Here is a 23,066-nt window from a genome sequence, read left to right as displayed (position 1 = left end):
CTGCTTTTAACCAAAAGGTTGGCGGTTCGAACCCACCCAGTGGCTCTGCTGGAGAAAGACCTGGCTATCTGCTTCCATTAAGATTTCAGCCTAGAAAACCCTATGGGGCAGTTTTACTCTGTCACGTCAGGTTGCTGTAAGTCAGAATCGACTCAGCGGCACCCAGCAACAACAATGGCTTCCCGTTATTGCTAGTCCCCTAACCCTACCCACACCTCTGTAATAGTTTCTTCACTAAATTCTATTTAGTTTGAACCTTTTATTAGTGTGCCATCTGTTTGCTGCTAGGCCTCTCATGGACACAGACATTGACACCTATGGTAGTAATAATCTATTCTTCTACCACCACTCGTAAGTTTCTTGAGAAGGGCAAAGTTTAGTGCCAAGCTTGTGAGAAATTCAAAGCTAAATAATAATCCCTTCCTTCCTCATGCCTCAGTCTTCCCATCTGCAAAATGGTGATACTAAACACAGCCCCCTCACAGGACCCTTGTGAGAGTACAGTGTGATAAAGAGTGGGACAGGTTTGCAAACTAGTAAGAGCAGTGAGAGTGGTGTTTTAAATCCGCAAAGTGGGCCCACTTTTCCAAGAACAGAGAACAACTCTACAACTCTAGATTTCTAGGCCAGGAGCTTGCAGCTCAAAGTTGCAAATAAAAGAGGGACATCCAAAAAGATCATGCTAGCAACAGACAGGGTGTGGGGATTGGGGTGGGAGGACTAAACAAGCAGTGGCATTTTTTAATGGTCTCCAGCTGAGTGGGCCTCTTGTCAGCTTAAATCTGAAACACAAGGGATGGCCTCTTTGCTTCTCCTTGGTAACAATGACCTACCTCATGGGCCTGTTGAGTGTGTATGGAAAACAACCTAGGCGGAGATCCTGGATACGTCTATTTATGAAGATGTTGACATAGAGAAGACCAGTATGTTCATGTTGAGGCCATGTTTCCTGTTTCTATAAATATCTTCGATGTGAGAAAAGGCTTCAATGGGTCCATAGGCACAATTTATAGCTTGCTCTGTGCCAACATAAATCAAGTGTGAATACCATCCCAGTGAAATAATGCAGATCGTTGATTTAGAGTGGTGAGTACCTGCAAGCAGGATGGATTCCAAGGTAACTCATTCTTAGGGGAGAGTGCACTCCTGCGATTGGTTAGCCTTTGCCTTTGGGAGCAGTGAGACTCAATTTGGTTGTGTGGTACAGTGGAAAGGGCATGGGTTTTGGTACTAGACAGTGTGGGTTCCCAGTTTGGTGTGGGACCTGGGATAAGTTGTTTTAATGCTTTAAGCCTTAGTTTCCTCTTCCGTAAAACTAGACTAACAGGGCTGCCTAGGAAGCTGCTGGGGGGTGGGGAAGGGCACTAAATGAGGCAACAGGGCCTTAATTTGGTAATAAAAGTCAACTTTCTTTCTCAAAACTCCTGTTTTCTTTACCTCTTGGAATTTAAAATTAGTCTCTAAATTGGTAGATGTGGAACCAGCCACAGGCCATGACCTCTAGAAGCACCTTGAAACACTTGCTGATTCTCATAACATCCTTTGGGTGCGGACAGGTGGTTTTACCTACATTTTTAATAATTATCACAAGATACTAAAAGTGAAATAATAACTTAGCATAAAGAGAAGTTAATGTTTCAGCCCATAGCATTGTATCTCTTAGGGATTAAACTGGTTCATGGATCACGGGGACTCAGCAGTTTCTAAGAAAGAGTGTTGTCTCAACCACCATTACACAACGTAGTAAGATTGAATTTATGTGCATCCTCCATGGACCCATTTTTTCCCAGCCTATTCAACATCTGTACATTCTTAGAAGCAGCAGGAAATATGCACAGCATGCCTCCTATGCCTCAGCCTGGGGATGCGTTGTGTTTAGTGGATTCAGAAGATTTGACTTTGGCCCCTAAAGCTACTGCTTGTTCACCATGAGACCTTCACAATCCTTTCTCCACTCTTGACCTCAGGTTCTTCATCATTAAAAAGTAAGGTCATCCCCATCCTAACTAACTCATGGAATACAGTACTTCAAAAACTGTGACTATGAGGCATCTCAATTTAATGGGGTAAATTGAGGTTTCAGCTCTCAAATCTCCCTCTCCCAGCCTCACCCACTTTGGCCAAAGGTACCAACATCCGGCCACCCCTTGATTTCCTCACCCACCACATCTATCCATCAGGCAGTCCTGTTGACTCTACTCACTTAGACATAGAGTGATCATTTTGATTTTTAATGTATTTTGACCTTTTATTTTAAAACAATTTTGACTCACAGAAATGTTGCAACAATTACACAAAAATTTTGTACGTATTCTCCACCCCCCCAGATTCCCCAAATGTTAACATTTTACCATGTTTACTTAATCATTCTTTCCTCTCTCTGTGTGTGAGTAGAAAAACAGTAGTCCCCCCCCCACCCCCGTCATCCCAGTTTCGCTGTCTACAGTTTTGCTGTCGGCGGTTTCAGTTACCCGCGGTCAACCAAGGTTTGAAAGGGTTAAGAAGGTATCGTCCTGAACTCTCTGTCCAGCTTCATCCTATCCAGGGACCACATCCACGTAACTTTTGCTACAGTCTATTGTTATAATTGTTCTATTTTATTATTTGTTATTGTTGTTCATCTCTTACTGTGCCTAATTTATAAATTAAACTTGATCATATGTATGTTTGTATCGGACAAAACATAGTATATATAGGGTTTGGTACTATCTCAATTTCAAGCATCCACTGGGCAGGGGATTGGGTCTTGGAATGTATCCTCTCGGATATACTGGGATTACTGTAGGTACCATACATACGTATGTATATTTTAAAATAATTAAATATGTACTTTTTTTCTGAACCATTTGAAAGTAAATTGCAGATGTGATGATTGAATGACCTTCAAAAACATAAATAAGAGTATGTAGTTTTATGGCTTTAAACCCTCCAATATCTTCCCTTTCTTTTAGAATAAAATCCAAACACCTTGCTTACAAAATCCTGCATTATTCACCCCCTGCCCATCGCTCAGATCTCATCCCCTACCATCAGCCTCTCAGAGAAGTTAAGCTACATCATCCTTCTTTCTGTTCTTTTAACATTCCCCACCCTGGTTCCTGCCTTCAGCTGTTTGTACCAACTACTTCTTTTCTAGAATACCCCTCCCCCATCCTCCCATGCTTGCTCCTCCTGGACATTCGAGTCTTAGTTGAAAAGCCTCCTCTTAGAAATGCATTCTGTGACCATTCATTCCCACACTATGGTTCCATTCTAACTGCCAGTCTCCGCAGCGCACTGAGCTCCAGCTGATCTTGTTCTTGGCTATTTAGTTACTGATTAACTCTGTTTTCCACACTAAAATGTAGGTTTATGAGAGAATTGGCCTTATGTGCCTTGCCTTGTTCTCTGCTGAGTCCTCACACACCTAGAACAGCACCTGCACGTAGTTGGTACTTAACATTTTGTTGAGTAAATGAATTGCAGGATTACTGTGTCCGGCCCTGTGCAGGATCCAAAGAAGCATGAACTCCAGTGCCTATGCTGGCTGTGACATGCACTCGCATCATGGAAATAACTGGTATATGGTCATCGTCCTAGGAGGGGGGTTACTTAAAACATGGCTAGCATTTTAGTGTAAATCTTCTGAGAAAGAGAGCAAGAAACCTAGCTTAGTGGTTTATGTATATAGGCTCCAGATCCAGATTGCCTTGTTTACATTCAGGTTCTATCAGTTACTGCAGTGTGACCTTGGCTGAGTTACTGAAACACTCTGGGCGTCAGTAACCTTATGTGTAAAATAGGGATAATAAAAATATCTTTTTCATAAGGCTGTTACATGATTAAATGTACTAATATATTTAAAATGCACAGAACCATGCTCGACACATAGCAAACATTCAATAAATGTCAGTGTCATAGTTACACAATTGAGAGCAGATAGCAAGTACTGTTTTATAGCCTTTTTTCACATAGCAAAATATCTTAAATATTTCATGTTAAAAAATACTCTTTTACCACGTGATTATTAATGGCTAATATTTGTCCATCGTGTGTTGCTGTTGTTGCTAGGTCCCGGCAAGTCGGCAGAACGCAACACTACACGGTCCTGCACCATCCTCACAATCATTGCTATGTTTTGACCCCATTGTTGCAGCCATTGTGTCAGTCCATCTCGTTGACGGTCTTCTTTTTCACTGACCCTCTACTTTACCAAGCATGATTCTCCAAGGACTGGTCTCTCCTGATAATATGTCCAAAGTACATGAGACAAAGTCTTGCTATAATCACTTCTAAGGAGCACTCTGGCTGTACTTCTTCCAAGACAGATTTGTTCATTCTTCTGGCAGTCCATGGTATATTCAATATTCTTTGCCAACACCATAATTCAAAGGCATCAATTCTTCACTGGTCTTCCTTAGTCATTGTCCAGCTTTCGCATGCATATGGGGCAATTGAAAACACCATGGCTTGGGTCAGGAGCAGCCTTAGTCTTTAAGGTGACATCATATAGACACACTATAAGTTTCCTTATCCCAGTTGCTAGATAATTAAGTTACTTCCAGTTTTTTCTGTCTCATAGACAACACTATGTTGAATATCCTTGTTCATATATATTTACACGTGTCAGTAACTATTTCTCCTTGTATTCCTAAAAGTGGAATTGCTGGGTCAAAGGCTCTGCATATTTTCTGACCTGGGACATATATTCCAATTGCCCTGAGATAGGTTATCCCAATAGAGGTGTTTCCTTAGGGACCGAAGTCCAGAGGCCTGGGTGGCTCTTAATCTTGACTCTCTCTCCCAGTGCCAGCCAGACTGCAGCTGTTGAGCACAGCTAAAGCCACCGGAGAGGCCAATAACCCTGTTTACACTGCTCTGGGAAGGAAAACAGCCGAGATGTTCTCTTCAGGGGATATCAGGGACCTTTGCTTTGAACTTCATCTAAGAGGATAAAAACAACTACGTCCACCATACCTGCTTTCACCACGGACCTTTTCCCCATTCCTCCACTGTGACACCCTATTTGCAAAAGTGTCTGTGCTTCTGGGCCCTTTCGATCACAACTTCGCCACCCCAGGTTACCCAGCAGAAACCCTTCTGTTCGTTATGGTTCAACTCAAACACCATTTCTTCCAGGAAGTCCCCCACTTCAATTGTGGGGGGAAGAAAACTCCCAGGTAGTGGAATCAGACACAACTGGCAAAGCTCAGGTCCTCTCCAGCTGTGTGTGCTTCTCCTAGAGCTTCTTCCTTCTAGCTTCAGTGTCCTCTGCTGAAACAGTGAGTGAAATGATAATAGTAACACCTGCCTCTTAGTATTGTTGTGAGACGGTGTCTTCAAAGACCCCAGTAAGTATTGCACCACTACCCATCTGTCAGTTTGTTGTACTGTGGCGGCTTGCACGTTGCTATGATGCTGGAAGCTGTGCCATCAATACTTCAAATACCGGCAGGGTCACCCAGGGAGGACAAGATTCAACGGAGCTTCCAGACTAAGACAGACTAAAGAGAGGCCTGGCGATCTTCCCAAAATTCGTTTGTGAAAACCCTATGGATCACAACAGAATATTGTTCCATATAGTGCTGCAAGATGAGCCTCCTAGGTTGGAAGGCACTTAAAATACAAAGCGGCCCCAACAATCAACTCAAGCATATCGACAATAACGAAGATGGTGCACAACTGGACAACGTTTTGTTCTGTTGCACATGCGGTCACCAGGAGTCAGAGCCAACTCGATGGCAACTAACAACAACACATATTGTACCAGGGTCGGCTATTAAGAAAAAATACATGATGGCTTTGGGTTGTTTTGGATGTGTGTTTAGTGTTTGGTCAGCTTTCTTGCAGGTTGTGGAGTACCCTTTCCCAACTCCTCAAGAGCAGGGAAAGCCATTCTTGTCTTTCTAAAGGTCTGAGCAGTCCGTACCTCTCCCCTTCTTCCCTCAGAATTAAATAGAGATCCATCATTCTGGGCCGGCAGGTGGCGGGGGAGGGGAAGGTAGGTAGTTGAGTTGAAAAGGGGAAAGAGTCTGACCCTGGCAAGTGTTCTTCAAGACGGCAAAAAGAAACTGAGGTAGCTGCTGTTTCCAAAAATGGGGACCTGCATCCCACTCCCACACAGCATAACGAAGGAAGGAACAGAACCTCTAAAAGGAGAAATGAAAAAGCCTGAAGATATAAGACCAGAGGTGCTAGGGGCTGCAAGGAAAGGTCCCAGAGCCTCTGCCCGCTTTGAATAGCCTCCATCATGAGGAAATATACATTTTATGGGACCTGAAGCTTATGCAATTTGAGGAGCTTTCTTTAAGAAAAAAAAAATTGCAAACACAAAATGGCATGGCCACTCCAATGTCACACAACAGGCGGGTCAGTGTGATAGATGGGATGTGGGAGTGGAAAGAGACAGCAGTCTTCATCAATTGCAAATTTTATAAAAGTATCTGACCATGTGGCCATCTAGCTGGGGCTCCACTCAGAAGGGGCCTGGGCAGTGAGGCCTCTGAAGCTTAAGCTTCACTAATGCCACCTCGGGAGTTTGGACGTCTTGGAGCTGAAGACCAGAGAGAACCCCTCTTCCAAACAGTCCATTCCTTATAAGACCCCCAGCGTTGGGGCAACCTCCACCCACAAATAACAGAGATGAAATTTCTGGGGGCGGGGGGAAAGGAAGCCTGACTCATTTGATTTAGAAATACAGATAAATATGATACTTTTTGCACAGAAGTGCCATAAACCATCTTACTACCTACACCATGCTCTGTAAATCCCTTTATTTTTAAAAAAAGATCGAACAACTTATACTGAACAAATTACTTCCCTTCATGAATCTCAAGGAGCCCTGATGGCACAATGTTTAAAGCACGCCGCTGCTAACCAAAAGTCAGTGGTTGGAATCCACCAGCCTCTCTGTGGAAGAAAGACATGGCAGTCTGCTTCCACAAAGATTACAGCCTTGGCAGAGGGCTGTGGGGACCATGGTCTCGGGGAACATCTAGCTCAACTGGCATAACATAGTTTATAAAGATAATGTTCTACATTCTACCTGGGTGAGTAGCGTCTGGGGTCTTAAAAGCCTGTGAGCAGCCATCTAAGATACTCCACTGGTCTCACCCCTTCAGGAGCAAGGAAGAATGAAGAAAACAAGATACAAGGGAAAGATTAGTCCAAAGGACTCATGGACCACAGCTACCATGGCCTCCACCAGACTGAGTCCAGTACAACTAGATGGTGCCCGGCAACCACCACTGACTGCTCTGAACGGGATCACAACAAAGGGGTCCTGGACAGAGCTGGAGAAAAACGTAGAACAAAATTCTAACTCACAGCAAGGGAGAATGAAGAGAACAGGATACAAGGAAAAGATTAGTCCGAAGGACTAATTGTCCACAGCTACCAAGGCCTCCACCGGACTGAGTCCAGTACAGCTAGATGGTGCCCGGCTACCACCACTGACTGCTCTGACCAGGATCACAACAGAGGGTTCTGGACAGAGCTGGAGAAGGATGTAGAGCATAATTCTAACTCACACAAAAAAGACCAGATTTACTAGCCTAAAGGAGACTGGAGAAACCTCGAGAGTATGGCCCCCAGACACCCTTTTAGCTCAGTGGTGAAGTTACCTCCGAGGTTCACTGTTCAGCCTGGGAGTGGACAGCCCCATAAAACCAAATGAGACTAACTAGGTACAGGAGTCCAGTGACAAGGGCCAGAAAGCAGAAGGTGACAAGGAAGCTGGTGATAGGGAACCCAAGGTTGAGTAAGAATATTGTTGACGTGTTCTGAGATTGTTAACCATTGTCATAAGGCAACATTTGTAGTAACTATTAAATGAGAAACTATTTTGTTCCATAAGCCTTCATCTTAAGTGAGAATAACAGAACAATTGGAAGAGCGTAGTCAATGTCACTGAACTGTGCATGTAGACATTTTTGAAATATCTTTGGCTATGTGTATTTTCACCAAAAAAAAAGGTTGAGAAGTTAGAGGGTTGGTGTGTTGTGGGGTTGTTAACCAATGTCATAAAACAATTTGTGTACTTCTGTTTCATGAGAAACTATTCGTTCTGTAAGCCTTCACCTGAAGTACAATTAAAAAAAAAAAAATTCTAACTCACAAAAAAAGACCAGACTTACTGGCCTGACAGAGACTGAAGAAACCCTAAGAGTATGGACCCCGGACACCCTTTTATCTCAGTAATGAAGACACTCCCAAGGTTCACCGTTCAGCCAAACATTAAATAGGCCCATAAAACAGAATGAGACTAAAGGGGCGTACCAGCCCAGGGACAAGAACTAGCAGGCAGGAAGGGACAGAAAATCTGGTAATAGGGAACCCAAGGTTGAGTAAGGACAGTGTTAACATGTCGTGGGGTTGTTAACCAATGTCATAAAACAATACGTGTACTAACTGTTTAATGAGAAACTATTTGTTCTAAAACCCTTCATCTAAAGTACAATTAAAAAAAAAAAAAAGATTACAGCCTTGGAAACCCTATAGGGCAGTTCTCTCTGTACTACAGGATTGCTATGAGTCAGAATCGACTCGATAGCAATGGAGACAGGGTCTCAGTTTCCTGAACTCAATCATAGGGAGGATAAAACTTACCTCACTGGTGTAGTGTGAAAATTTAGTGAGCTAATATGTGGAAAGATCCTTGAGTCGGTGATGGGAAAGCCAAAAAAAAAAACGTTGCCATCAAATTGACCTCACCTCATGACAACCCCATAGGGTTTGCAATGGCTGATATTTTGGAAGTAGATCTCCAGGCTTTCTTCCCAAACCACCTTTGAGTGGGCTTGAACATCCAGTCTTTCGGTTAGCAGCCGAGTGTGTTAACCAGGATTTCTAATCATTTTGTTTGGTTTGGGTCCTTGTTGAGAATTTGCGTTTCCACTCCAGATATACTGAATCAGAATCTACATTTTAACAAGATCCCTAGGTGATTCTTACATATAATAAATTTTGAGAACCACTGCTCTACTAGTGGCTCTCAGAATTGGTCCCTAACCAGCAGCATTAGCATTGCCTGGGAACTTGTTAGAAACACAAATTTTCAGCAAGGGTTCGAAGCCCTGGTGTTAACCGTTTGCACTGTCCAGGGACTTCAGATGGTCCAACCAACCTCCTTCAGTTAGAACCAAAGCAACTGCACAACACTATTTTGATCCATAAAACCAGCCCCCGTCTGTGCTCTACTGAAGAGGGTTAGCTGTACAAAACTGAGCTTCGCAAAGCAGGGAAAGAGACTGACCAGGTAAGTGCTAGTCAACAGACAGTAACTTTCAATCACCTCATATGCATGCAAAAGCTAGACAATGAATAAAGAAGACCGAAGGAGAACTGATGCCTTTGAATTATGGTGTTGGTGAAGAATACTGACTATACCATGGACTGTCAAAAGAAAGAACAAATCTGTTTTGGAACAACTACAGCCAGAATGCTCCTTAGAAGCAAGGATCATGAGACATCGTCTCACGTACTTTGGACACGTTATCAGGAGAGACCAGTCCCTGAAGAAGGACAAAGGACATCATGCTTGATAAAGTAGAGGGTCAGTGAAAATGAGGAAACCCTCAATGAGATGGATTGACATGGTGGCTGCAACAATGTTCTCCAGCATAACAGCGACTGTGAGGATGGTACAGGACCAGGCAGTGTTTTGTACTGTTGTACATCGGGTTGCTAGGAGTCAGAAACAACTCGAAGGCACCTAGCAACAACAACAACAGTAGCTCACAGAGTCCAGCAAACATCAGTGGATTTTACCGGCAAACTTTGACACAGCAGTCTAGTAGAGTAAGCCTGAGTTCAAGCTTTGCCTCACTGCGTATTCTTTGGCAAATCACATCATCTCTGAGAATATAAAATTTCTACCAGGATTTAAGCCTCTATCTTGGCGAGAAGGTCAGTAGTGCCCAGCCCAGAGTAGATGCTACCGAGGTGGAACGTTGTTCTGGTATATCTGTTCCTTCCCTAGCTGAGGTCCTTTGGTAACATCTTGCCTCTTTGGTTCCCTGGGAGGCCGTTTCTGAGTCCTTCTCCTTTGCAAGAAGCAGATTTTAATGTGGAAGCAGAGGGCTCAGGGTGCTTCCCCCTTCTTTAATTCTACTGAATTCTATTTAAATTAAGCATCCGCCTTCAAGAAGGAAATTCAAACCACTTCCTCCTAGTAGAGAGTTTTGCATTGTCCCCTTTTCTTAGCGTCTGGCCAGACGCCCAGCTCCAAGGAGCCAGAAGCCTTTGATTGGGGCGGCTTTGTAGCACTTTCTCCCAGTTCCTGTGCTGACTCAGGCCAAAGGGTCTGGCCCAAAGAGCCCAAGTCTCCCATCCCAGAGCCCCTCCCTGTGGCGCTTTTCCTATTAGCATCCTCCAGTCTGCCAGGCAGCTGCTACCAGACCAGCAGGTCTCACTCTGGTGATTTTTGATCAGTCCTGTTGACTTGTCCCCGGATGGCTTTTCCCACTCCACCAGCCATGTGTTTGCTGCAGCTAGGCTTTATGAGGGAGCAGGACATCCTGACATCATGGGCAGAGCACTGGGCTGAGAGTCAGGAGACTTCAGCTCTGCCAGCGATGTGGGCAGCCTGAGGGATGTCCTTAACTCCTGTTCCCTCATCAGCAGAATAAAGAGGGCTGGACTAAATTGTTCCAGATCCTGAGGGGTCTCCTAAGAAACAATCCACACAGCCCTCATCCTACTGCTCTTTCTATGAAGGACCCAGGTTCTTGCTCATTTGAGCATAAAGTTTAAATTTGGATTGCTGCTAGAATTGTGAAATGGTACATCCACTGCAGAAGCAGTTTGGCAGTTCCTCATAAAACTGAACGTAGAATTACCATAAGACCCAGCAATCCCAATCTGAGGTATATACCCAGAAGTGAAAGCAGGAACACAAACACGAACTTGTACACCGATGTTCATTGCAGTGATTTGCACAGTAGCCAAAAGGTAGAAACAGTTGAAATGTCCATCAACAGAAGAAAGGATAAGTAAAATGTGGGCTATACACACAATGGAATACTACTCAGCCATGAAGAGAAAGGAAGTTCTGACATATACCACTACATGGATGAACCTTGAAAACACCATGCTGAGTGAAATAAGTCAGTTGCAAAGCTCAAATACTTATATGAAATAAGCAAATATATAGAAACCAAAGATTATTAGTGGCTACCAGGGGTAGAAGGGAGGAGAGAAGGGCGAGTGTTTGCTTAGAAGGCATTGAGTTTACGTTAATGGTGGTAGAATGATTTGGAAAAGGATAGCGAGAATGAATGCACAACCTGAAAGTAATCAATGTCACTGAACTGTACATGTAGAAATTAGTGAGATGGTGAAGGTTTCATTATGTATATTTTCACCACAATAAAAAAAAAAAAAAGGAGAAGAAAAAGGAGGTAATTGTTTAATAAAAACAAAACAAAGACTGGAGTACTTCTCTTTAAGTTTATCATTCCCTGAGTACTTGCTGTAGACCAGACCCTATTCAAGGGCCTAAAGATATTTAAATTAATAGCACAGTCCCTACTCTGAAGGAGCTCACAGATGAAAACCAAGAACATTTGAAGATAATAAGAGGAAGCAAAATTGCTAGGAAAGAACACAGGGCCACAAACCACAGGCCCCACAGAAGAGAAACCATATTGAGTCTTGAAGGATTAAGTAGGAGATCTCTGAGCTCAGGTGAGGGAAAGGTATTTCAAGAAGAGGGAACAGCATGTGTGAAGGCTGAGAACTGGCACGGAGATTTGGACGGTAATTCAGCGTTGCCACCATGCAAGATTCATGTCGTGAACAGCAGAAGGGAAAGAGAACAGAGCACAAGATGAAGACTGTCAGACCTTGGACCTCCTTCTGTAAAAGGAGATACCTCTGTCCAGTGGCCATTTTGTGGCAGAGTTTCCAATGTAATCTAACATCAAGGCATTTGCCAAAAACAACTCCCAAGCACCACAACACAACTTAGCTTAAGCCTGAGGCTCTTAGTTCATTTCACAGCAAAATCTCTGACTAAGACTTGAAGAAAACAGTCTTAAAAGTAGGACAAATATTTAGAGTTTTAAAAGCTCAGCCTACAAATTAGGAAGAATGGGAAACTTGAACGTCAAATGTGCAAACTTTGTTCTCTCTAATTTAAAGCAGACTTTGTTTTCTGGTGGAAGATAGATTGAAATCCTCCTGCCTGCTCAGTAATATGGTGGAAACCACTTCTGAAGAGCCAATGTTTTATGTTATAGGAAACCAAATTTAATAAGGTAGCAGAAGAGAAAAAAGTGACATCAATATGGCTTTATCTGAGAATCAAAAGAAATATATTGCTGATGTGACTGAAGTCGTTCCAATTTTATTGCAGTAGAAGGGAAAAGTGAAATTTTCCATCTCCTGGTGTTCTTTGCTTTCCCCTACCCTGACCCTAATATGTCATTCTGAAAATAAAAAGGCTTGCTCAGCAAAAGGAAGATGGAGTTTCACTTCGCTTTCCTCCATCTCTTCCCAGTGCAGGAGGGAACTGAATTTTACTGAGCACCTGCTTTGTGCATAGCCCTTTACCTATAATTTAACCTTGACCATAATATGTAACCCTTCAAGAAGTCCACTATTTTCTCCATTGTAAAGACGAGGCAACCAAGCCTCAGAGAGTTAGGTGAATTTGTTAAGGTCACACAGCTCATGTTGTTGTTTTTGCTAGCTGCTGCCAAGTCCGCCCCCAACTCGTAGTGACCCCACGCACAACGGAATGAAACACTGCCTGATCCTGTGCCATCCCTATGATTGGTTGTGGATCAGACTCTTGTGAGCCATAGGGTTTTCATTGACTGGTTTTCGGAAGTAGATCACCAGGCCTTTCTTTCTAGCCCATCTTTGTCTAGAAGCTCTGCTGAAACCTATTCAGCATCACAGAAATGCACAAGTCTCCACTGACAGGTGAGTGGCGGCTGTTTATGAAGTGCATTGGCCGGAAATCAAACCTGGGTCTCTCGCGTGGAAGGCAAGAATTCGACCACTGAGCCATCACTTCCACCACACAGCCCAGAGGTAATATATGTGACTGACCACATCAGGATTTTGACCCCTGTTCTTTTCTGACACCAAAGCCCATAGTCTCCACCTGCCCCACCCGCTTCTCATAATCCAGTGGTTTGGATAATGGAGAATGACTGTCTACACATAGTGTCTATGAATGATGAACTTTCAAAGAATTGGAATAGGATAAGCTTCATTTAACCATTTGTTTATTTACTCTTTCAGCAAATCCTGATTAGACACTATGATGTGCCAGGCATTGTTCTAGGTACTGGGAATATAGCAGTGATTCAAACAGGCAAGCCCCCTGCCCTTGTGTAATTCTCATCCCATGGGAAGAACTGCGTTGTGGATGTGAGCAAGGACTCGGGAACAAAACTCCTGGGATCGGATCTTAACTGTGCGCTGTATGACTTTGGACACGTTACCTAACCTGTCTGTACCTCAGTTTCTTCATCTGTATAGTATATCCCTTTGATATACATATTATGAGGACTGAATGAGCTGATATTGGCAAAGCATTTAGGGGATAAACCAGTTGACATCAAGTCAGTTTTGACTCATGGTGACCCCATGTGTGTCAGAGTAGAACTGTGGTCCATAGGGTTTTCAATGGCTGATTTTTTGGAAGTAGATTGCCAGGACTTTCTTCCGAGGTACCTCTAGATAGACTCAAATTATCAACCTTTCAGTTGGCAGCCAAGTGCATTAACTGTTTGTACCACCCAGAGACTTTATTTAGAGGATATTAAGTGCAATGAGACTATTGTTAAATAAATAGTGGAGGACATAGATAATAACAAAATAAGTAAAATATACAGTGTGTCACATGATATGAAGCGCTAAGATGAACAATAAACTAGGGCATGGGGATAGAGTATGTCGGGGAGAGGGGTTGCAATTTGAATTAGAGTGGCCAGGGAAGGCTATCCTGAGAAGGTGTCCTTTGTGCAAAGACCTGAAGGTCAGTGAGCCAACAGGAGCCGTGTTTGAGCCTTTTGTTGATAGTTCAGGAGGCACTAAAGGATCCTGTGGCTCTTTATCATCAATGTCAATTACCCTCAAATTACTAGTGTGTTGGTAAGAAGCCCATCCTGTAAAGCAGCCTCAGAGGACAGTAAAAAGGCTGTGTGCCTTGAGGGATAAAATTATTTCTGCAATATTCCTTTATAATAAGAGCAAAGTAACTGAAGTTAACTTACAGTTCATAAGGTCCATTCACAGTCATTATCTCATGGATGATGGTTGTCCCAGCTGGCTCTAAGGGCCCACGCATGATGTCCCTGCAGTCTGCTCTTGACTTTCTCTTGGACCACAACTGTCTAAAATCTTTGGATCTTGGGAGTGGAGGTGGGTGCAAGGACATTACTATTTTTACCCTCCCTCGAGTGAAAAGGATCAAATATGGCCGCAATCTTATTGCCCATACAAGAACGCTACTTAAAAAGGCTTTCTGGATGCTGGGGATGCTTGAAGAACAATTTCTTTTTAGTATATTTCCTTTACACTGTCTCAAAATTATCTTTGCGTGCGTGTGTGTGTATGCTGTCAAGGGCCAGATTTTGGGGATACAGTTAACAAATTGCATCCTCACTATTGTATATGTGAAGTAAAGAACACTGGCCAGGGAGGCTGGAGACAAGGGTTCAAGTCTCACCCCTGCCATTAACTCCTGTGTGTCTGTGTATATCACAATTCCTGTCTCTAGCTCTTGTTTCTGTGTCTATAAAATGAGGAAGTAAGAGAATACACACACACACACACACACACACACACACACACACGCTGCTCTTTATTCCTTTTCTCCTCTAAGCCAGACATATCACACATATTATCTCATTTTAAAAATCACAAAAATTCCACGAAGTCAGTATCATTATTATCACACTGCAGGAGAAGAAACCAGGGCTCAGGGAGGTACAAGTCACACAGCTGGGAAGAGGCAGAGCACAATTTGAGCCCAGATCTCATTCCAGCCATTCAACTGAATTCTCAGGCTTTCTAAGAATCTTCCCAAGACTGCGATTTCCTGATTTTAGAGACTGGATGGACTTTTCAGTCTGGATGCCTATGGAAGCCACCACATCCTCTTGATTGTTGCTTTTCTACAGCTTGAGTTGTAGATAATTTCTTTCTCCAGTGTCTATTGCATAGGTTTTAGCTATGAAGACCTTCTGGCAAGAGGGAAACAAGAGCAACTGGCCTGCCACTGACAGAAGCTGACCAAGGTAATCCTCCATGTCATCATCTTGTCCCAGGAGGCAGACCAGACTAAACACAGAGACAGTGCTTCAGAGGGGGCGAGATGTCTCCCCCAAGGTGACTCACTGTCCTTCACCAGAAGCCTAACTCTTGCGGGATCAGGATTCAGCATTATGGCCATTTTCTAGAAGCCCTTTTCCATTTCAGTACAGAGGAAGAGTGGTGATGTGGTCTCAGGGACACTGGACAAAAAGTTGGGAGAGCTTCCCTGGGCCAGCACAGCCTCTCCTTCTCTGTGTGCCCTCAGGCAAGTCGCTTCCCCAGTAGTTACCAAAAGGAGATAGGAGCAGCTATGCAACTTAGCATTTAGTAGTGAGTCAGACTGGGTTTGGATCCCTGCCACTTACCAGGGGGATATGAAACGTGACCTATTAGCCAACTTAGCATCTAAGCTAAAGTTTTTCCAGCTCTAAACATAGATCTGGATGGAAGACAAAGCATCAGACTCTGCCACTTACTCTTGTGAGGGGCGGTAGGGCAGTCACTTAACTTCTCTGGGTTTCACCTTCCATGTCCGTAAAATGCAAGCATAATAAATGTGCTGTGTGTTGGTGATTCGGATCCACTCAGTGGTGTCATGGAAGAAAAATCTGGCGATCTGCTTCTGTAAGATTACAGCCACTGAAAACTCTATGGAGAAATTCTACTCTGACACACGTGGGGTCACCACGAGTCGGAATCAACTCGACGGCAACGGGTTTAGTTTTTTATATGAAGTGTCTCACACATGCTAGACTCTAAATAATTATGAGGACTGACCCATTGCCCCTTCCCACTCAACCCGGATCAAACCGTCCAAGAAATGCTTCAGGACTGTGACTGACCCCACACCATTTAGGGAACAGGTCTGTTATGAAGCAGAGCACGTTCAGAGACTGGTCTGCCAATCCCATCACTATAGGCTAACTCCATCCAAGACTAGATATAGAGATGTACAAGCCAGGGTTCTGTCCCCAGAGAGGAGGGGTATAAGGGTGTCATGGATTGAATTGTGTCCCCCCAAAATATGTGTCAACTTGGTTAGGCCATGATTTCCAGTATTGCGGTGTTGTCCTCCATTTTGTGATTGATGTAATTTTCCTATGTGTTGTAAATCCTAATCTCTGCCTGTGGCTAATGAGGCAAAATTAGATTATGTTAAAGAAGATTAGGGTGGCATATAACACCCTTACTCAGGTCATATCCTTGATCCGATATAAAGGGAGTTTCCCTGGGGTGTGGCCTGCATCACCTTATATCTTACAAGAGATAAAAGGAAAGGGAAGCAAGCAGAGACTCGGGGACCTCATACCACCAAGAAAGAAGCCTGGTGCACTCCTAGTCCGGGGGAAGATGATGACAAGGACCTTTCTCTAGAGCCGACAGAGGGAGAAAACCTTCCCTTGGAGCTGACGCCTTAAATTTGGACTTGTAGCCTGCTAGACTGTGAGAGAATAAATTTCTTTGTTAAAGCCATTCATTTGTGGTATTTCTGTTCTAGCAGCACTAGATGACTAAGACAAAGGGATAAAGGGGTTTTGCATCACCATGGACACTCCGCAGAAGGTGAGGATGTAGATATAACAGGGCAATTGAAAGAGGTCGTGACATTCTGAAATGAACAGTAGGCTTTGCTGTCATAAAAGGCAGAAATCAGACTCACTCTGAGTTCAGGAATCAGATGGCTTCTCTCAAGTCAAGACCCCAGATCTGGGGCTTTTACATATTCAAACAGGAGGAAGAGGTAGGTTTTTCTCTTCTATTTCTTGTCCAATTTTTTTTTTTTTTTTAAATACATGGTTCAGGCAGAGAAAAGCAAAAAGGAGTTCAGGAAATTGCACCTACCATTGTTACCATTTTCAACTGAGACCAAGAGAAGTCAGAGAAGGAACAAATGCCTCCTTCCCATGGGCTGAGTAAGTGCCACACCCTGGCAGTAAGGAAAACAGACATTGCTCCTGCCCTTGTGGAGCTTAGAACAAGGGTGGGGTCAAATTCAAGTGTATTCCCTAGGCGATTTTAACACACTGCTCTGTCAAGATTACTACATACACGCTGAATTTGTGTCAGGGCTTGCATTGGCTTCCCACCTGCTCAAAAGAGAGGCGATCCCCCTGTCCAGGTGTCAAGACATGCCTCAGGATGTCATGGGGCTCTATTATATAGAGTTTGTGTGGGGTACTATTATGGCACAGAGGATACAGAGTATTAGTCTTTCTGAGGGACCAGGAAAATTTACTGAGGGTTTTAAAAGATGAATAGATACTTTCTAGGCAGTCAAAGGTGAAGGTAGGGCACTGCAGACAAAGGCTGGGGGATGGGTTTAGTAACATTTATTGAGGATCTGAATTATGCCAGACTCTGCTTCTTATTTTGCTTATGTGATTCTCACCACATCTGTAAATTGTGTTATTATCCCCATTTTATAGATGAGGAAACTGAGGTACGTGGTGGTTAAGTGAGAATTGTTTGCTAGCGGTTGTACAATTGTACCAGGATTTCAAATCCAAGTCTACCAGATCACAAGGTCCATGCTTCTTCCAATCAGTCCTTACTCCCAATCCCATGATCCAATATTCATACCTTCAATAAATATTTATTATACCCCTGCTATGTGCCGGAGGAGTCCTGGTGACACAGTGGTTAAAGTGCTCGGCTGCTAACCAAAAAGACAGCAGCTCAAAACCACCAGCCTCTCCGTGGGACAAAGATACGGCAATCTGCTTCCATACAGATTTACAGTCTTGAAAACCCTATGGGGCAGTTCTACTCTGTCCTATAGGGTCGCTATGAGTCAGAATCGACTTGACAGCAGTGGGTTTTAGTGGAGCTATATGTCAGGCGTTGTTCTAGCCTAAGGATAGAGCAGCAAACCGGACAAGGGCTCTGTGCTTATAGAGGTTCCACCCTAACAGAAGGAGAAGGAGGGGGAGAAAGCATCTTAATAATTGCCCACAGTAATTTTGGACAATGCTATGAAAACATTAAAATATGACATAGGACCGTACAACACCAAGAGTGAACCCTAATTTAAACTATGGACTTCAGTTAATAATAAGGTATCAATATTGGTTCATCGATTATAACAAATATACCACAGAAATGGAATGCAAGGTGTTGACAATAGGAGAAACAGTGTGCAAGGGAGAGGCGGAATATGGGCAATCTGTACTTTCTGCACAATCTCTCTGTAAACCAAAAACTGCTCTAAAAAATGTTGTTAGCTGCTGCTGAGTTGGCCTCCAACTCATGGAAACTCCATGTATAATGGATTGGACCATGGTGATCCACAGGGTTTTCGTAGGTGGATTTTCAGAAGTAGATCACCAGGCCTTTCTTCCTACTCTGTCTTAATCTGGAAGCCCCACTGAAACACGTTCAGCATCATAGCAACAAACTGACAGACAGGCTGTGGCTGCTTATGAGATGCATTGGCTAGGAATTGAACCCGGGTCTCCTACATCGAAGGTGAGAATTCTATCACTCAACCACTACTGTCCCCCCATGGGAAAGAGAGCAACTGTTGGCTGGGGAAAGTGCGGAGGACTGCTTTCCCTAGGATGACTGGGGAAAGGTTTTAGGAAAAGGGGACATTTGACTGGGACTTAAATGATGAGAAAGAGCAAACACAGGGAGATGTGGGGGAAAACTCTGTAGGCAGAAGGAACTGCAAAAGTCCTGGGGTGGACACCAGCTTGTGTGTTCAGGGATGGAAGGCAGGCCAGCATGGTTAGAGCAGAGGGAGCTGGGGTGGGGGTGGTGGTGGTGGTAGAAGATGAGGTCAGGAGGATCAAGAAAGGCCAGTTCATGTGTTTCAGATAAAGTTGTTTGTCCTACATGAAGGTAACTTAAGAATAGAATGTAGACTAAGGTAGAGATTCTACCGTCAGAGTTAGAGGGTAGCTTCCCTGGGTGAGTCAGTCTGGTGCAAACGGAAAATCCTACTGTGCCTCCTGCAAGCTCTGTGACTGAGGGCAGGTGACTTAAACTCTCTAGACTTCAGCCTCCTCACATGTAAAGTGGAGATTATAATTCCTGGCTCACACACCAGATGTGAGGATTAGATGCAAAGCCCATGGCCCATTCACATGTCCCTGGGTAGAGAGGTAATGAAAAATCCCCCTGGGGACCCTTGGGCATCCAGGATGCTCTTGAAGCTAGTCACCACAAAGACACGGGCAATAAACTGCTAACAAACAAACCATCGCATGTCCATCCAATGAGTGGTAGTCCTGTCCAAAGAGTGTTCTCTGGGTCTGCACTCTTAAAACTACCAGGTTGCTTCTACTGATGGGCATGGGCTTTAGAGACTGTGGTAGAATCTTTGAGTCTCTGGATGGAACAAATAGTTAACACACTTGGCTGATAACCAAAAAGTTGAAGGTTCAAGTCTGCCCAGAGGACCTTGGAAGAAAGGCCTGGTGATCTACTTCTGAAAAATCAGCCATTGAAAATGTTATGGTGCGGTGAGGGAGCCAATATGATGCTATAGACAGAAGCACCATGTGGTCCCTCTGCAGCAAAGACTCAAACAACTAAATAAAACAAATACAAACATCAATCCTGGAACTCTAGCATCAAATGAGGAAACAAAGAACTCGATCAAGCACTGAATGGAGTAAGAAACTGACAAAGAACAGAGAAAAGGTCTTTCCTCTCTATCCTTGCCTTTCTACTGCCAACCTAGCCCTGTGCACCACTCACACCCCTTCTCAACAGGCTGAGCCACACCGCTCACCTAGGCAGCCACCAGTACATGGTCTTGCTGGTCTGGGTCTTCCCCACCCCCACTTGCCGAATTCTACTGGACTGCCATTTTATTTACTTTTTTTTCTTTTTCCTTCACTTTTTCTTTTTTTTTTGTTTCTCTCTCTTCTCTTCTTTCACCCACCCATTTAGCTCCTCACATCTCATACTCTCCTTACCCTTCTGCCTATCTGCACTGTACGCACAGCACTGCACTGCTGAGTGGCACTGATGTGGTCCTCTGGATTCTGCCCTGCACTGTCCTCTGGCCCCACCCTGTCCGCCCCAGTTCATGCCTCAAACTACCCATCCTGCCTCTCCACCCCTGCTGGACCTGCCCTGCTGCACCACAGCCGAGTGACCATCACCGCCCACCTGGACAAGGTGATGAGAAGTATCATGTCCACAGATGAGCAAGCAACAAAACATGTCCAGCCTGTCTTCCCAGACATAACAAAACAAAACAAAAAAGCAGGATAAACAATCAATTCTACAATCAATAAATGAAGAAAATAATTCCTGAATGTCCTGGAGACAGCAGACAATATCAAATACATAAAAAAAAGGAGAGGATGGCTCCTGAAAGTGGTCAGAATAAAACACCAGGTGACTTTCTGCTAGAAGAAAAGGCACTGGAACTACCTGACGGGGAATTCAAAACTTTAATACTCAGGTTCTCCAACAGGTGAAGGAAAATGCAGGCAAAAATAAGAAAAAAATAGACAAAATCATGGAAAAGACAGACAAAATCAGGGAAAACATAGACAAAGCAATGGAAGAACTACAGAAAAATAATACAGGAACAAAATGTCAAAATAAACAAACAACTAGAAATCATACAAAAACATCAATTAGAAATCCAAAAGATAAACAAGATTTCAGAAATCCACAGTGCAATAGAAGGTTTTAGGAGCAAATTTGAAACAATGGAAGACAGGATCAGCAAAATTGAAGACAAACCCTTGGATACCACTTTGAGGAAAAATCAGAGAAAAGAATGAAGAAACCCTGAGAAAGATGTGGGTTACAATCAAAAGCAAAAATTTGCATGGGATCGGAGTTCCAGAACAGGGAGAGAAAATGGTAAGCACAGAGTGGATCAATGAAGATTTGTTGACATAAAACTTCCCTAATATCATGAAACATGAAAAGCCAATCATCCAAGAAGCTCAACTAACCCCATATAGGACAGACCGAAAAGAAAATTACCAAGACATATCATAATAACACTGGCTAAAATCAAAGACAAAGAAAGAGTCCTGAGAGTAGCTTGAGACAAACAAAAAGTCACATACAAAAGGGAAATAATAAAGAGTAAGCTCTGATTACTCAGAAGAAACCATGCAGGCAAGAAAGCAATGGGATGACATATATAAAATCTTGCAATTAAAAAACAAAACAGAACTGCCAACCAAGAATAACATATCCTGCAAAACTGTAGCCCAAATATAATGTAGAAATTAGGACATTTCCAGACAAACAGAAATTAAGGAACTATGTAAAAACCAAACCAAACTTAAAAGAATTATTAAAGAGAGTTATTAGGTTAGAGAACCAACAACTTCAGAAAACAACCTGAATATAGGACATAAGACAGCATTAGTCAGATACCAACCTAGATAATGACCTCTCAAGGATAAAACAAAACTAAAAAATTTGCAACAGAGAACCAGAGAGGTCCATCTGTAAAACACAGCACCATCAGAACAATAAAACAGGGAATAAATGATGTAGTTATAGAACTTTACAATGCAGAGGAAGTCAAGGTGATATCAAGCAATAAAAGACTGGTTCAAACGTAGGAAGACGGGGTAAATTTCAAGGTAACCACAAAGAATGTTAACAAACCTATTCATCAAAATGAAGAAGAAAAAGATAAAGTCTCAGTAAACACAAAATCTACAAAAATGAAAGAAAAGAAAAAAATTCACAAACAAAAGGAATTCAGCACAGAAAAGTAAGAGAAACAACGAAAAACACTACAAAATGACAGCAATAAACTCACCCTATCAATAATCACACTGAATGTAAATGGCTTACATGCACCCATAAAGAGAAAGGGAGTGATAGAATGGATAAAAAAACATGACCAATCAATATGCTGTCTACAAGAGAAACACCTTAGAAACAAAGACTAAATATATTAAAAATCAAAGGATGGAAAAAAAATATATCAAGCAAACAACAATCAAAAAAGAGCAGGAGAACCCCATATAAGATAGGCCCCAAAAGAAAATAACCAAGAGATATCATAATCACATTCTTCAAGACAAACAAAGAATCCTGAGAGCAGCTCATGAAAAACAAGAAGTCACGTACAGAGGAGAAACAATAAGACTAAGCTCAGATTATTCGGCAGAAACCATACAGGCAAGAAGGCAATGGGATGACATGTATAAAACCTAGAAAGAAAAATTGTCAGCCAAGAATAATATATCCTGCAAAACTCTCATTCAAATATGATGGTGAAATTAGGACATTTCCAGATAAAGGGCATCCAAATTGGTAATGAAGAAGTTAAACTGTCCCTGTTTGCGGATGATATGCCACTATACATAGAAAACCCTAAAGACTCCACAAGAAATCTACTGGAACTAATAGAAAGTTTCAGCAGAGTAGCAGGATACAAGATAAACATACAAAAATCAGTTGGATTCCTGAGTTCCAGCAAAATGGCGCTCTAGGCAGAAGCACCACACCGTCGCTCCACAGCAAAGATCCGAAAAACTAAGCTGAACAGAGAATACAACAATCCTGAAACCCTAAAACATCAAATGAAGAGATAAAGAACTCAGCCACGCACCAAATGGAGTGAGAAAACTGACAGAGAATGGAGAGCGAGTAGAGATTCATGCAGAGGTCCCCTACCAGCTAATGCAGCACTGATCCACCATCTTGGACTCCTATCGGAGACCAGCAAACGGGGTAAGAGAAAGCAGCCTCACAGAGCATCCAGCGGGAGACAAAACAACTGGTAATTTGCGGTGTGCACTTTCCCACTCCCTACCCCTCTTCACCCCGGCTCGGCCTCCTCTGCTTCTCGCGGCCATGGTCTCTTGACCGGGAAGCACCGG

This window comes from Trichechus manatus, unplaced genomic scaffold (genome assembly GCF_000243295.1).
Source record: "Trichechus manatus latirostris isolate Lorelei unplaced genomic scaffold, TriManLat1.0 scaffold00003, whole genome shotgun sequence".
NCBI classification, from domain to species: Eukaryota; Metazoa; Chordata; class Mammalia; order Sirenia; family Trichechidae; genus Trichechus; species Trichechus manatus.
The sequence above is the reverse complement of the archived record's forward strand: the minus strand, read 5'-3'. Positions refer to the sequence as shown.